Source organism: Camelus ferus, chromosome 9 (assembly GCF_009834535.1).
Source record: "Camelus ferus isolate YT-003-E chromosome 9, BCGSAC_Cfer_1.0, whole genome shotgun sequence".
Taxonomy (NCBI): domain Eukaryota; kingdom Metazoa; phylum Chordata; class Mammalia; order Artiodactyla; family Camelidae; genus Camelus; species Camelus ferus.
This window is the reverse complement of record NC_045704.1, coordinates 75,526,898-75,543,717: the sequence shown is the minus strand read 5'-3', so window position 1 is coordinate 75,543,717 and position 16,820 is coordinate 75,526,898. Positions and strand designations below refer to the sequence as shown.

General features: G+C 39.3%; 1 long non-coding RNA gene across 1 annotated transcript; it reads right to left on the bottom strand.

Annotated features, from left to right (window-relative positions):
- Positions 1-9,708: 9,708 nt before the first annotated feature.
- On the bottom strand, positions 9,709-16,145 carry LOC116666117. The gene is made up of 4 exons (XR_004322967.1): positions 15,568-16,145; positions 11,428-11,431; positions 10,524-10,529; positions 9,709-9,720 (listed from the first exon to the last, which is right to left on the bottom strand). It is a non-coding gene; the product is annotated as an uncharacterized LOC116666117 (long non-coding RNA).
- Between the last annotated feature and the right edge of the window lie 675 nt (positions 16,146-16,820).

Sequence of the window (16,820 nt, the reverse complement as noted above, 5' to 3'; positions counted from 1 at the left end):
TTGAGAGGTCCTCCTTTAGCTGAAACATTATGCACTTTGCTCAGCTTACCACCTCTTCTCCCTGTAAATATTTGTCCTTGATATTTACATATAGATCCTACCTGAATTTGAATGTGTCGAGGTAGAGAGTAGTAGGATGAAGCCATAGCAGGAGCTTTTGTCTGGTACTTGAATCTGAGATGATTTCAGGGACAGATACACTATATCCTTATATCAGAGACATTGAATGCACAAATCTTAAACACAATCCAAATTGACTTATGCCAACTGAATTCATTTCAGACAGCTCTAAGAAGAAATGAAAGCAACAGTTTTGTTGCAGGAGGATCTGGAGTTCAATATATATGTGTGTGTGTGTTGTGTGTGTGTGTATACAGTCCCCCCAAGTCTGGAAAGTTCAAGAAGAGTGAAAAAGAAAGAAAAGTAGGCAAGCTTCTGGGTCTGTTCAGGATCCTCTACTGGAGAACCATGGACTGGATGGCTTGTCAACCATCGAAATTTATTTTTCATGGTTCTGGAGACAGGAAGTCTGAAATGAGGGGGCCAGCGTGGTTGAGTTCGGGTGAGAGCCCTCTTCCGGGCTGCAGACTGCAGACTTCTTGCATCCACACGTGGTGGAGAGCAGACAGCAGAAGCAAGCTCTCCATGAATCTCATAAGGGCAATCCTATCATTCCTGAGGGTGTCCCCCCGCTGGGGGATCCCATCTTCCATCCTGATTGTCTACCAGAGACCCCACCTCCTAATACAATCACCTTGAGGGGCAGAGTTTCAACATATAAGTTTTGGACAGGCAAAAACATTCAGTCTAACACGGAGAGAGTAGTTGTGAAAAAGGCCATAAGGTTACTTCTGGGGTGCCACACAGGTATTTGAGGACCATGGGAAAATTAAATTTTCCAGGTACATATCTGAGCGAATATTTTACATGACCCTGGTTGCCACTCCTCCCTTTACCAGCTATTTTATTGTGTTGTCTTCTGTCTGACAAACCGTCAACCTCGGCACCGTGAACATCAGTGCAAAGCAAGTGGCAACGTGTTTCCCTAATAAGCTTGTCCTGTAGAGGACGGAGAAGTCACTGTTACTCTCAACCTTTCTTTGATCTGTGGGTGAACTGTGTTCAGCAGACACCAGAGAGCTCTGTTTAGAGGGCGGGATGCTCCCCACAGAATGCCTGTTTACCCAGAGGATATTATTCTCATAGATTGACTAAGAAGCTGAATTCAAACCCGTAGCTGCAAATCACACACTAGATGCACACAGGTGAGGTATGTGAATATTTCACATGTCTATAATTTTTCTTTTATCTTTTTTTAACCTCTTTGACTTTATTTTGGTACTTTCTGCTTTCTATGGTTTTGATTATTTTATTACATGACCCACTGAAAATCATAGATACTACCTTATATAAAAAAACTTCGTTTTTCACAAAGAATTTTGAAGCTCAAACTGTTTAGTAGGGGGTAAATCTTGTGAGGGTAAATTTGATAAATGTAAGCATTTAAATTAAATGTTATACATTTATAAGTTACTTTGGGGGGGGTGGAAATCAATTATACCATCAAGACATACTGAATAAAAATTCTCTTACCCACATAAATATTCTCCCTACATATTCCACAACTAAGCTGCATATTTTAGTGTGTAGCCTCACTATATACTAATCTGAAAATAATTTTAGAGTTGCAAATGCAAACTTTCTTTTTCCTCACGGATTCCAGCAGGAGAGACAGTCGTGTGAGGAAAACAACCTTTAGTTTCCCACAAACAGCTTGATGAAGCCAGGAAATTACCAAGGCACCGAAGTTGCGAGTGAGGAACACGGTAGGCCACCTTACTCATGCTGATCTATGGTCTAATTTCAAGTTTTTCATTTCGTAAAAGTTCTTGTCTCAAGGAAAGCAATTCCCCCTGCCTACATCCTATTTTCATCTCTGAAATAAATTTGAAAAAATGCAGGATACCCTTGGAATGGAATGTTTGTTATTAAGAACTGACTCAGCCCTTCTTTGAACTTCAGCTGCACATCGTCCCTTATCAATAAATCATCCCAATGGCTTCCGTCCCCCCACCTCAGGCCAGGAAATCACAGTCCCTCTGGTCTGACACACCTCTGAGGTGGCTTCTTCTTTAATAAATGTCAAATGTACATACACATCAAATGACATTTCAAGAGCTCCAGATATCTCAAGCCTTCAAGTAGAGTGGTGTTCTAAAATAGCTAGAGTCTTATTTCCCTCTCTACCCTACTAGATTGTGAGCTTGAATGGGCTAAGTCTCTGCCTTAATTTACTTTTGAATGTTCTCCCTTGGCTGAGTGCCTTAAATAGAGCAGATAATCAACGCATTTTGAGATGAACTTTGAAATTTCTAGAGACACATGTTTTGTCTCCCTCCCACCCTTGCTCTGTCCCAAGGAAGGTGGACAAAGGGAGGAGCAAAGGGGAAGATCTCACTGACAATATTAAAAAATGGAATTGGGTTTGGTTTCCCTTAGCGCCTCTTTGCTCCATCACACACCCACATTACCTTGTCCATCTTCACTTAGAATCCAGCATCAATATTTATTTATTGAGAGGCCTGTGATTTACTTGCTTTACTTTATTTAAACTACTTACTTATGTGGGGAGATAAAATTATTAGGAACTTGATTTAGTAAATTATCCAACGTCACAATTCTAGGTGGTGGATAGGAGAACTGGACTTGGTATCTGTGCCTTTTTCATTCTCAAAGGTGAGGTCTCTCTCCTCCTCCTCCCGCCTCTCCTGCTGCTCTCAGACCCGACTCCTCTTGTCCCCTCTGACCTTGTTCTATCATTCACCACTATCACTTCCTTTCCAAACAACTCCATGCTAGTGGTTTTTTCCTTCTCAATGTCCCCAGATCTCTCCCATCTTAAATTTGCCTGCCTTGACCTTGTACCTCCTTGTGGTTACAGCCTCATCGCTCTCTCCTCCTTCATGAAAAAGTAGCCTCTACTCATTGTCCCCACTTCCTCACTTCCCATTTACAATGCAACTCACAGCAGTTCGCTTTTGTGCCAAACAAAATGAAATTGCTCTGGCAAGGGTCAACAATCAATGGACGTGTTTCAATTTTTATGTTCCCGGAATAAAGGCCCACAGCAATAACTTTTATTGGATGGTTATATATATACACGTTCTTTGACTTTCTTGAAACTCCTAGTTTCCTTCTGTGGGACCAGTTATCCTTTTACCCTCTTTGACCTCTACTTCTAAGTTTTTCCCCATGGGCATCTCTTCTGCATTCCACCTGAACTCTGGTAATTCTTGTATTCCATTCTCACAGCCTGCTACTCTGCTCACTCTAAATCTTGTCTCCTTGGACATCATTCATTCTCTTCTCTTTCAGATGGAGCCCTCATCTTTAGGTTCATTTTCCTCAAGGCAGTCTAACTTCTTGCTGCATATTTCCACTCAAACATTGTAGAAATTACTATTTTACAGGTTCCTCTTGAAAGAGTTTAGAATTTTGTCTTCCAGATTCTCTTTCCCCCTGCCCCCATCGCACAGCTTTGAAAAAAAGCATCACCATTCCCCTGGCCTCCCTATACTGGAGTTATCTTTCAGTCCTCTTCCTTACCCACTACATCCAGCCAATTGCCAAATCCATCAGATCTCATCTCCTAAATTGTTCTGAAATCTGTTTCCTAGTTTGCACTACAACCATATGATACCAAGTTCAGGCAGGTATCAGTTCTAAGATACTGGTTCTTAGTAGCAGTAAATAACAAGATAGCCAATTAGCTCATGACGATGTGCCCCGTCCTTCAATGTGCCCCATCCTTCAATGTGCCCCATCCTCCCCACCTCATCAGCCAAGCCATTCCCAGTCTTGCAGCCAGAGAGAGCCTTCCAAAATAAAAATTTGTCCATTTCATTCTCCTTTTTAAAGCTCTTCAGTGGCTCCTCACCACCTCCAAGATGAAAGTCCCATCTCTTCATCTGGATATTAAAGATTTGCATAAACTGTGTTGTTTATATTCTAGTACATCTTGCTGTTCGCTGTCTCTTTAGGGTTGATATTGCAGCTGCTCTATCTACAATGCATTTGTGAAAATTTTTCCTTTTCTTAATTGTGTTTATCCCTTAAGTTTCAAGTTAGTTTTCAACTCCAGGAAGCCTATGGCTCATCATAACTACCTCTCTTGTCATCTTGTAATATCTTACGTATAGATCTCTCTAATAGCTTTACTACTTTGTGTTAAAATAATTCAGGTGTCTTTCTCCCCACTAGATGATAAATTTCCCAAAGCCAGAGATGATGTGTGATTTGTCTTTGTGTAGCTGTGTGTCATATTCTTCACACAATAGGTATCAATAAATGCATCTTGAACTGAATTGACATTTATTGCATGTTATTTCAGTTTTTATTCATATTATTCAGTATTTCAGAGACTTTTGATAATTTTTCCTACAACATGTAACTAGGGTGGTGATTAAAACAGCCTTGCCTAATACAGCTTGTTCACCACAACCCCACAGCTGAGGGAGATAATAAAGCCCCCAGATTGGAAGTGAGGAAACTGAGTTGTGGAAATATTAACAAACATGTCCAAAGTCACACAGTAAGTAGAAGAGCCCATATTTATACCCAGAGAGTCTGCCTGTCTCAAAACCAGATCCATAAAAGAAAACAGTTAGGTTTTTCATCTATGTTATCTATCTCAGGAAAATCAAGTGGAGGTTTGTTTGTTTGCTTGTTTGTTTTGCCATATTTACTTATTCCTTTGATGTAGGATAGAGATGGATTTACTCTATTGTTTTTGAAAATATCAAAAGTGAATTCTGAGTAAACTGAAATCAGATTATAAAGATGTTCAAGAAACAATAGGGAGTCATACTTCTCACAAACCAATCTCCATCATGCTCAACGTTGTGCCCAGAACATATCGCATAGCGTAAGCGGTCGTATTTCAATTTCAGTAAATGACATAATTCCTTGAAAAAATTTGACTATTCCCTAGACATCATCCATGGCCTCAGTATTGCCACACAGTAATACAAAAAGATAGGTATGATTTGACTCAGCTGGAATATTCGGAAACAGTTTTGAAAAGTTTTTTTTCACTCATCTATTTGTTAGAAATCTACTAAGTCCGTCTGCACAGTTCTCTCTGCCATCCCTCAGTGTCTACGACAGGGACCATGATATGCCTTTCACATTTCTTATTAGTATAGTCACATGGAGGCTACTGAGATATGGCTTCTGGCACTCGGCTTGGAACAAGTGAAGTGCTCAATAAATACATATTTCTCCCTCTTCCTCTTTTACTTCCTCTCTTCCATTCCTGTCCTCTTTGCCATCTGTAATACTCACTAGATTATTGCCATCATGTCCTGCGTGATTTCTCACTCTCCATTTCTTTTGCAGTCCATCTTCCCCTGTGCTGTCTGGGCACAAAGTGAGCTAATTACAAGGCTACTGGAAAGGTCAGACTGCGAAGCCCGAGAAATGTTCATTAATAATGAAATCTAGCATGAGATTTAATTTATATTTTGAATTTTGGAAGAAAAATAGAAGACATTTGTGAGATTCAAGTTCAAGCCATTTTCATGACATTTTAAAACACACGTTGTGGTCCAGCCTTGATCTGTGTTCAATGCTTTCTTCTTAAGGACACCATCTGAGAACCTTCCCCTTACGTGTTAGACAAGAACTAGTGTCACGTTTTCCCTCTCTTTGCTGAGGTCATTCCCAGGAGAATGTTTACTTAAGACCAATTTATTTAAATTTATTTTAAAAAATTAAAAAAATTATTTATATAGATGTGAATGATCTAGGAATCTCAGAAAAAAAGTTCCTAAATGATCGTAAAACATTGTAATCCTGTACAATTTTTTGTGACTGCTGTTCATGCAGCAAAAACACCTTCAAAGAGGGCAGAGGCCAAAATTGATGGGATTATCATCTGTCTCACCCCTTGCAGAGCTCCCTCCCCCCAAAGATGCCTTTGTTTCCACGGGCAACAGAGCTGCCTGTGGCACGCTGATTCTGAAGCACTGGATTGACTCTCATGCCCCAAGGTAAACAGTTGCCTGCTGCACTACTTAAATACTGAAAGCAAAACTCTCCTGGTAAAAAACCTGACCAGCATGAATTGAGGGGTAACTACAGGCTGCTCCAAAAAGCCCACCTCCAACCGTTCCCTGATAAAGGTTCCCAGAGAGAGTGCTGTATGCCCTGTGGTTTCCATAATTTCTGCCATTTAGGGATGAGAGTCTTTGTCAGATGTTTGCAGCTTTTATATCAGTTTGACATAGAACAGAATGTCATTAATGTCATCACTGCCCTTCAAATTCCAGGGAAACATTTCTAGCAAATTTGTTTGTTTCTAGATCAAGGTGAGCTGAAGGAGTTTTCATCGTTCTTTGAAACCAGGAGTTTGGGGCATGCACATATAATCACACATTTTTGGCTATGGACGAAAGTGGGGGTAATTATTGTAATTATTGCATCATGAACTTTCACAGTTAATCGTTTTCGTTTCTCATTTGCGAGTCCAAATGTGTTCCACTGAATGGTATTAGGCTATTTCTAAATAGTATTTAATGATAATTGCAAAATTCAGGTGATGTCAGCAATACTGTTTTTATAATGTAGGCTATCTGAATAAGAACTCGGTCAACCTGGACGTTTTGTCTATTTTTTAACCCATCAGATGAGCAAGTGCAAAAGGAGAGAGAACAGCTCTGGGAGGGAGAAGTTCCTTGAGTCTGGAGGTATTGGCTTTATGTGTGTCTTCAACTCTAATGCAGTTTCCTCATATTCCAAACTCTTTATTGCATGGAGAAACACTAAGTAGTAGAGAATGACTTTGCAACATTCTGATGGTGTATTTATTCTGTGATGACAAGGGACTAGGCATCCAGCCCTCCGCTGTATTCCTACCCTCTCACATAATTTTCACTTAATTATGACACTTAGTATTATTACTTGCTGAAAGATTGACTTGCAAGTTAGTAGAAGCATTTGCAGAGACACTGCAAAATTAAGCCGCAATGCCTCTCCTGGAGGGAAGAGATGCATGAGCCAGTACTTTTAAGATGTAAGTGCTGTGGTAGAAATACGCATTCATCAAGGATTCTGCCATCAACGTCTGAAAAAAATATCAACATGGTGAGCTGGTGTTTAGAATAATATTTTCTTCTATGTGGATGATTGTCTATGAAGCACATCATCTTATTTGATCCTCAGAGCTGGACTATGAGTTAGAGAGAAAATCCCATTTAATGGTATGTAAACAGAAGTTAAGGGAACTTAAAATTATTTCCCTAAGGTCACAAGGCAGTTATTCAGGTCCTCCAAATACTTTCTCGGGATCCTTCCTCAGGTCTCTTTCTGGCCTCCTCAAATTTTCATTGGGGAGAAGGAGGGTGAAGGCTCTACCATGCAGGAATGAAACAGCAAGGCCATTTAATTACAGGTGGTCATTCAGTTACACAATGTTCAGATAAAACGCATCCAAAACTTTCAGAACACTTATCTGTATAGGGAACTGAAGATTCATTGACAGCTTTTGGACCAGATTATCAAAATGTTAAAAGAGAAATACTAGATACAAACCTCTATATATAAAATAGATAAACAACAAGGTCTACTGCATAGCCCAGGGAACTGTATTCAAAAGCTTGTAATAACCTATAATGAAAAAGAATCTGAAAAGAATCTGCGTATGTATAACTGAATCACTATGCTGTACACCAGAAACTAACATAACATTGTAAATCAACTATACTTCGATTAAAAAAAAAGATATACTAATGGAAACATGAATTTCGGGACTACATGCCAAAGTATTAATTACTTACATTTGCAAAATGCTCTAAAACTTAAAGACCTTTTCTATCAGTGATCTCATTTCATTTTCACGCAAGTCACTTAGTTGAGAGGTGTTGGAACTGCGCCACACCTTCAGGTGATTCTAGGCCCTGTATTCTCTTCATTCCTCAGCTAGTTGGCAGAAACCCTGGAGGCGTCGGTGGCATTACCAATGTGGTTTGTAGTCACGGCTAAATCCCCACCTGGGCCTATACGGTGGCTCCATGAACACTGCCTGCACAGCATCTTTGTGTAGTTAGCTCTCTAATCTCGTCAGGGACAGGGCACAACAGTGTGACTCAGTCTGCCCAAATCTATCCCATATAATGGAAAAGTATTCATTCGACCTTAATAAGTATTTGCTATATGCCAGGTACTGTGTTAGCTGTTGCCTTTGCTTTACGCAACGTAAAACATAGTTTGTGCTCTAAATCAGGTTGTCAACTGCACAGGTTTCATCGCCTTTCTATATAAAGAAGAGAACATAAGGTTACAACAATTAGGAAGTGTGTCATGCAGAATTTCCAAGGAATGAATTTGCGAGATGAAGTCATAGTGGTTGATGTTATTATTAGGTTGCTTATCACCTAAAATATTTGTCGCAAGAATTCAAATTTAGCCCGCAGGTGTCAGAAGAATATTTTATTTAAAGTTACAACTTAACGAGATGAGGCCTTTTGTAAGTGTTTTTGGGCAACTTTTTTCCCCCCATTGGTAAAGATAATTTCTTTTGGTTTCCCAGGAGTATCTATAACACAGGATGGATGTCTCTCTTAGTCTCTCAGGATTTGTTCCTCGAACAGATGATCCGGTTTCTGGTTATTCAGGAGTCTCTTCTTTTCCAACTGCTGGCAGATTGGTTTCGTGATGTTTCTCCTGGTACTCTCTCAAAGATATACATTAACATCTCAAGTTTAAATTAAAAAGAAAAATGTAAAGGAGCATGGGGTTCAAAGCCAGCCAAACAAGATTTTGAACTTCAGTTCTATAGATGAGTATTTATATTTACTTTGGGGGTTCAGTTACCTTTTCTGGCCCGCAGTTTCTTCATTTGTAAACAGAGGTGAGAATTCCTATTGGTACTGAACCAAACTCGCGTCTGCTCAGGGGAGCACAGTAAAGCCCATCTATTAACACGGGGCTGTGGGGAAGGAAAGTGCGGCATTTACTGTGAAGGCACCGATACAGGGAGGGTGGGTGGCCCCTGCACTAAAACCTCCAAACTCCCCAGAGGGTTTCCGCAAAGCATTTTTAAAGACCACGTGAGGGAGGCGGGTCACAGGGTCTGTGATCAGCTGGCGCACAGCTCTCTGATTGGTTGATGGCGAGGTAACAAGGGTGACATCAGAAGGGTTAACATATCAATCCTTAAACTTCCATTTAGAAGGGGTTTCAGCAACTGTAAAACAGCCCAGGATGTGCAGCAGATACTGTTACCAAGGGACTTCAGAGAGGAGCTAAAGCAGGGGGGATGTGGGGCCTGGGGCATGTCTGTCCTGGGAAGGCCCCATAGGGTCCTGCTCAGGTACTGTCTCTAAGTTTTATTCATATTTATAAAGCAAATATCAAATTAGTTATAAGGAAAAAGTTTTTTAAAATATGGTTATTATAATCCTTTATATAACTCTCTTTTCAATTCTTTAGTGGCCCTTATACTGATAGATATTAGCATTTCTTATAAGTCTGGGCTGTTGTGGTAACCAGTATAGCAGAATGCTGCTCTCATTGCGCTTGGAGAACTGAATCTGAAGGCTGATCTGCACAAAGCAGACAAAGCACCGACACGTGTGTGTGTTCCTCTGTTTAAGCATCCTTTGCCTGCATACTTTCAGTAACCCTGCTTCACTCCTGGCTTTTATAGGGCAAAAGTGAATGCTGTTCATTCATTCTTGTATTTAGCAGCTTAATAAACACATTCAGTTTGTTAACAAAAACATCCAATAAATAGATAAAGGCCTCAAGAACCATAAGTGTTTCTATGTAATACTGAATATTTAAATGCTTTGACAGATGAATCATGAAACAGTAAAAAGAGGATTCTGGCTTGCTTTTTAACCAATTTTCCTAGAACTGCCTGATTCAATGAAAATTTTTGAAAAGAGATTATACTCTTTGATGTGCCAGTGCTCATAACAAGCTCTAATAGTATGTTGTTACATTTATATCTGAAAAATATTCTTCTAACAGATGCTTATTAATTACCTATCACGTGCCAGGCACTCTGCTAGGCACTGCAGAAATTAGGGCGAGTGAAAGCAGACAAGGTGGCACCCACTGAAGCAGAGACCAGCCAGGTTTGTGAGCGCCACCCAGTCCTCATGGTCATCATTGCCTGGCCCTGAGGTCAAGATGCCTGCTTGGTGCAAGCTTGGCCACTGATGGTTTCTCTCTTGAAAATCTGAAAATCTAGTAAGAGGCATCAAAATTTGGGATTTGTTCAGGCTGAGTTATATCAGTGTCACCCATGGAGGACCACAGACTGATCCAGTAAGATACCTGGAATCAGATCTTCATCTTTTGCTGAGCTAACCTAGTCTAATTCCACAAGATCCACTCTTAGGTTTCAGCTGACTCAAAGCAATCAGCTTCTTGTAGTCCCTCTCCCCCACAAAACACATTATCTTGACCAACATACTATTGATCTGTATATAATCTTATAAAACTATAATATAAAATACAATATACTGACCAATGAATCAAGATCTAGGACGTACAATCACGTTCTGCTCTACTTCTATGAGTTAAGTAAATTTAATTTCATCATACTCATCCTTTAAGATGGTTAAGATAAAATTAAAAAGTACATTCTCAGTTCCTGTGCCTTTAGCGCTCTGTATGTCTGTGCCAGTGTCCTGGGTCTCACGGGATGTGATGAGCCTGACTACTGTTACATATGTCAGGAGGTATACTCTCCTTGTGAATTAAAACCCACTTCGTACTTGGAGGGGTAAATGGGTACAAAGCTCTTCATGGTGACTTAATTTTCAGTATAATTAGAGACTTAGTACCTTCCTTATAGTAATTTCAAAGTTCTGAAAGTATACAAGTGAAAAAATGCTTTAACTATTATTATTTTATTATTCATTATTAATCAAGTTGTTATTCATTGACCTTATGTAGATACCCCATGCCCCCTCACCTATTCTTTTCTTCATAGTGCTTATTACAATGTGACTGCTATTCATATCTTGTCTATTATATTTCTTCCTGAGCTAGGTAGCTTCAAAGGAATAGGGACTTTGTCTCCTGTCTTTATGGCCAGCACCAAACTATGCCTTTTACCTCTTACCCGCCCAGGCATCATCTGTTGAATGAATAACTGGATAGATGGAGCAAAGGTATACTAAGACGGCTCGGTGCATGGACTTTGGTGCCAACCAGACCTGGGTTCAAATATTAACTTGTCATTTAGTAGCTGTATGAATTGGGGAAAAGTAATTAACAATTGTAGAACTCATCTATAAAACGGGGGTATTAATTTACTGGTTCTTTTGAACCATGGTCCTGGGCTTGGTTCATCATACATGCTCAATAAACGGTAGATATTTTTATTTATTTGTGAGTGCTCAGCATGTGATTTACTGTTCTTTGTTCCTAATTTTCCCCTGACATAAACTGATGTTCTGCCTCGTTTTAGTTTTGCTTTTGATTTCAGTTTCTGAATGATTAACAAAAGCACAAATATTTTCCCTTTTTGCTCTTTATGACTATAACACGAAGTTGCAAATCATATCTTTATGTTTTATTTATTTTGCTTCTAGTAAGAATCAAGTAAAATTAAAGAATCTTATAATGAGATTGGAGAATTGAGTATACTGATTTTGAACTGCTTTCGTGTTTACCCTGTTCTCATTGATTAGATGAATTACTGTCTAAATTTACCACCATCTTACTAGAAACACATAGATGAACTGCAAAAGAATACATTTTTAAATGCTAGAATACTTATATTTTCCCTAACAATAAAAAGTATATATATATATATATATATATATATATATATATATATATAAATATATATATATGTAAAAAACATCTTTATTGTCATGTGGTTCCTGTACAGTAAACTACACATACTTCAAATGTATTGTTTGATGAATTTTGATAGATGTATACACCAATGAAATCATTACCACAATCAAGATAGCTAACAGTTTCATCACTCCCCAAGAGGTGCAGTTTTCAAATAAAATTCCTAATTTATCCCTTCCCACCCCCTTAACTCCTTGGTAACCATAAGTTTATTCTCTATGTCTGTGAGTTTCTTTCCATTTTGTAGATAAGTTCATTTTTGGCCTTTTTTTTTTTTTTTTTTAGATTCTACATATGAGCAATATCATATGGCATTTTTCTTTCTCTTTCTGACTTACTTCACTTAGAATGATCATCTCCAGGTCCATCCATGTTGCTGCAAATGGCATTATTTTATTCTTTTTTATGGCTGAGTTGTGTTCCATTGTGTGTGTGTGTGTGTGTGTGTGTGTATATATATATATATATATAATATATATATATATACACCACATCTTCTTCATCCAGACATCTGTTGATGGACATTAGGTTGCTTCCATGTCTTGGCTATTGTAAATAGCGCTGCTATGAACATTAGGGTGCATGTGTCTTTTTGAATTATATTTTTCTCTGGATATATGCCCAGGAGTGGGATTGCTGGATCATGTAAGTCTATTTTTAGTTTTTTTAAGAAACCTCCATACTGTCCTCAATAGTGGCTGCACCAATTTACATTCCCACCAACAGTGTAGGAGGGTTCCTTTTTCTCCACACTCTCTCCAGCATTTATCATTTATAAACTCTTTAATGATGGCCATTCTGACTCGTGTGAGGTGATATCTCATTGTAGTTTCGATTTGCATTTCTCTAACAATTAGTGATGTTGAGCATCTTTTCATGTGCTTGTTGGCCATCTGGATGCCTTCTTTGGAGAGATGTCTATTTAGGTCTTCTGTCCATTTTTAATTGGGTTGCTTTTTTTTTTTGACATTAAGGATGTATGAGCTGTTTGTGTATTTCGGAAATTAGTCCCTTGTTGGTCCCATCATTTGCAAATATATTCTCCCACTCTGTAGGTTGTCTTTTCATTTTGTTGATAGCATCCTTAGCTGTACAAAAGCTTTTAAGTTTAAATAGACCCCATTTGTTTATTTTTGCTTCTGTTTCCATCACTCGAGGAGCTGGTTCAAAAAATAATATTGCTATGATTTGTGTCCAAGAGTGTCCTATGTTTTCCTCTAGGAGTTTTATAGTATCTGGTCTTACATTTAAGTCTTTATTCCATCTTGAATTTATTTTTGTATATAATTGCTGCTGGGAAAACTGGACAGCTACTTGTAAAAGACTGAAATTAGAAAATATATTATTTTAAAATAAAAATGACAACCAATCTACACGTAATATCACAGACTCTTCAACCACAAGAAAAATCTCTACTCATTGAGAGAGTTTTATTTATTTATCCCATAAATATTGCATTCACTGCAGTGTGGCAGTATTTCCCCTGTAAACAACTACATTATTATTATTCAAGAGGAGCACAATGATTACGACCATCATGACCTGGGACCAGGGTGTGCAAACAGTAACCGCAAAAGAAAAGTTTTAAGTTGTTATGTTGCTATTGAGAACCGATAAGGGGTTTCTGTTATGTTTTTCCTTAAACTGCTCTATTTTACTTTGAACCCGGAAGATGAAACTGGCTTTCACAAAACTATTGAGAGGCACACACAGTTGTATACACACAAACAAATACAGCAAATACTCCTGAGATTCCCTCAATTGTTTTTCAACCTAAGAAAAACCTTGAGTAAGATCAGAAGTAGACAGTGCAGTAGGAGTTCAAAAGAAAGGCAAATCAAGTAAACACTCTGTGTAATTGCAGACAAAAAATTCTGTGAGTTGGCTTGCACAGGACTGGCTGTTGCAATATTTTCTTGATGGTGAATATGTCAAAGTTTCTTCCAATTCTGACTGACTTGAAGTACCTTTGGATACATATCAATCTAATTCAATTTATTGCTCCATAAAAGTATTTTTACCGATTATAAGAAAGAGGAGACATAACTAAAACATCAACGATTTCTGAGATTGGAATCTCTTGACCCAGATTGATTCATCTTGAGTATGATCTATTTGAATCCGATTTATGGTGAAGTCAATAGATCTGACTTTCCTTAATGACTCACGTTTATTTATTTGATTTATTTATTTAAATGGAGGTTCTGGGGACTGAACCCAGGAACTCCTGCATGCTACGCATGTGCTTTACCCCTGAGCTATATCTCTTCCCCCATTTAATGACCCACTTTCAGAAGGAAGGGGTATGTCTAGTAATGCTTTCATATGGGTCTCCCATTGAGCTTCTTTACTTATTACCAAGCTTGATTTTAAAGTACTTGTTGGAGGCAGCTGTGGTAGAGTCAAGTCTGTTGCCAGTGACGTCTGTTTCAGTCGTTACCCTCCGAGGACACAGATTCCATACCTCTTAAGTCTGTGCTGCCGAAAGGCACCTAGATTAAAATAAAATGTGTGGTAATGCCAACCTTGTTTCATCTTTGGTTCTTTCCCTGCTATTAGGAAGTCTCATACATGGTTCTTTGTACTAAAAGGACATAACTTTTAATTACAAAGACCCTAACTTTCTAGTGACTTTTTACCATGGCAGGTAGAAGAAAACATATAAGAAATCTCTCATTAAAAGTGACAAGAAAGTTAAAAACAGTAATTCCAGCATTCATTTTTTAAGTAGCATGAAATGATGTCCCAGAAAAATTTTTCATGAATCCTACAACCACACAATATTTAAACATTGGTATGACCAATTACCTAATATCAAGTATTTAATTTCTATTTCCAGTACAGTAAAAATGCATATTTATCAAGTAGCTCAGGAAAAACAGAACTGAGGTTGAGGAACTATAAATACAGAGATATAAAAAGTATACCATGTGCCATATTGCTACTGGTGACTATTAAGTGCTTTTTGCCACGGGGAGAAAATGTGAATGTTGACATAAAGGTGCGTGAGGTAGGTGGGTAACTCTAGAAGAAGCGCTGCTGATTTTGTCAGACAGCTGCAGAAATGCAACATTTCTAAATGAAATTCAGTAGCATGAAGTGTCCAGCACAGCCACTGAAGCAGCAAGTCCTTGATTATATGGTATTTGGGAAGCAGAATGTGAGGTGAATCTCTGGCTCCAGTTTGATTACATGTGACACATCTACAAGGTAAGTGGACAGTCCTTTCTTATTAGGAGTAATGTGTGTAGTATGATAAAACTTTCATGTGGTAATGGAAAGTCTGTAGACTCCGGAGGCAGACGAGTTACATTTGAAGTTTGGCCTGGATCTCACACCTCTGAGCTGTGTGACCTGGAGGTTAGGAGAGTTGAGGAGAGTTTTATAAAGGAACTACTCACAAAGAGGTGGACAGAGTTTAGGAAACCCAGCAAGGGATAGTATAGTGCTCTTAGGTTCACAACAGGTAGGAGCCATTACGCTATGTCTGAAGGGATGGGAAGGAGCAGTTGGCAGAATTCTGAGGGCTGCCTGACAAGTGGCAGCTGACCCACAGTGACCCAGCAGGGAGGGATCCGGGAGAGTCAATACCCTGACCTCACTGACCTCACGCTCCTACATCTAGCCCTTACATCTCCTGCCAGTTCTCCATCGGACAAACCTTACAGAAAGCAGAGGGTCAAGAGACACATTAAATGTATGACTGCAACATGATGCTGTACATTGGAAATTGACAACATTGTAAACTGACTATACTTCAACAAAAAAGAATGTAAATTAAAAAAAAAAAAACACATTAAAGTGGGTTGTTAAAGGCCAGCTGCTCAGTAAGATGCAGGAGGAGCACAGATGAGAGCTCGGGGAGACGGCGGAGCAGACCCAGTTCCCACACCCATGTCTGTGGACATTAAATTACCAAAGAGAGGTTCTTAATCATTCAATTGCAGTCACATGTACATCTATATTTTGGAATTCTTTGCAGCACCCTCTCCATCTTGACAAAGTCAGAAAAAGGAAGTTACCAAATCCACCATGTTTTCCTTTTCAACTCAGTTGCCCTGGGGAATCTTGGTGCAGTAATAGTAACTACATCCAGAATAACTATAGCTGATTTATCTGTTTCCTGTTCCTCTTCGTGCTTGTGACTTAAAAAAAAAAAAAAAAAAAACCCAAAAACTTCCCAGCTTAACCGCAGTTTTAACCAGTGGCTATCTAGTCATACTGATTGAGTTCACTTAACAGCTCCACTGCCTCTTCGCCGTGTGATCCCGGACAAATGACTTACGCTTTCTAAGTCTTAGTTTGCTCACATGAAAAATAAAGATATCTTGGTGTAACCGAGCAAGTGGGCTCGCTGCCCACTGCACGACAGAAAGACCAAGTACGGTGGCAGTGGTCTTCTGCTGAGAGGAAAGGCTTTACTGCAGGGCGGCCAAGCGAGGAGGCAGGAGGCGAGGCTCAGATCCGTCTGTCCTGTCGGGCCCATGAGTGGGATATCTGCTGTGAAAGCAGGGCGTCAGAGGGGGAGGAGGCTCTGAAATGATTGACGGGAAGTGACGGGAAGTTTCCAGCGTTCTCTGCAGAGGTGTGACCGCTTTGCACGCCTCTTCATGGGTCATGTACAAATGTGGGGGGTTCAGTGTATCACAGGTGATGGATTTGGGGCCTGTAATGTCCAGAGGTCACTCTCAGCCACCCTACTTCCTCAGTGCACCTGTGCAGTGTTCAGCCAAGGGGGCTGTCTGCAAGTGGTTTCCCTGGGTCTCTGTACGACAAGCTTGGGGGTCTCAGTGAATCACTTTGTTTCTACTTTCAGGGCCTTGAGTGTGTAAGGTATAGGGTATGGTTTCATTGATATGTCTTTAATGTTTTTTTCATGAAGACAAGTAGGAGGAACTCAGGAAGTGTTAGCTGCCATTATTGTTTCTGAGAAGATTTCTCAG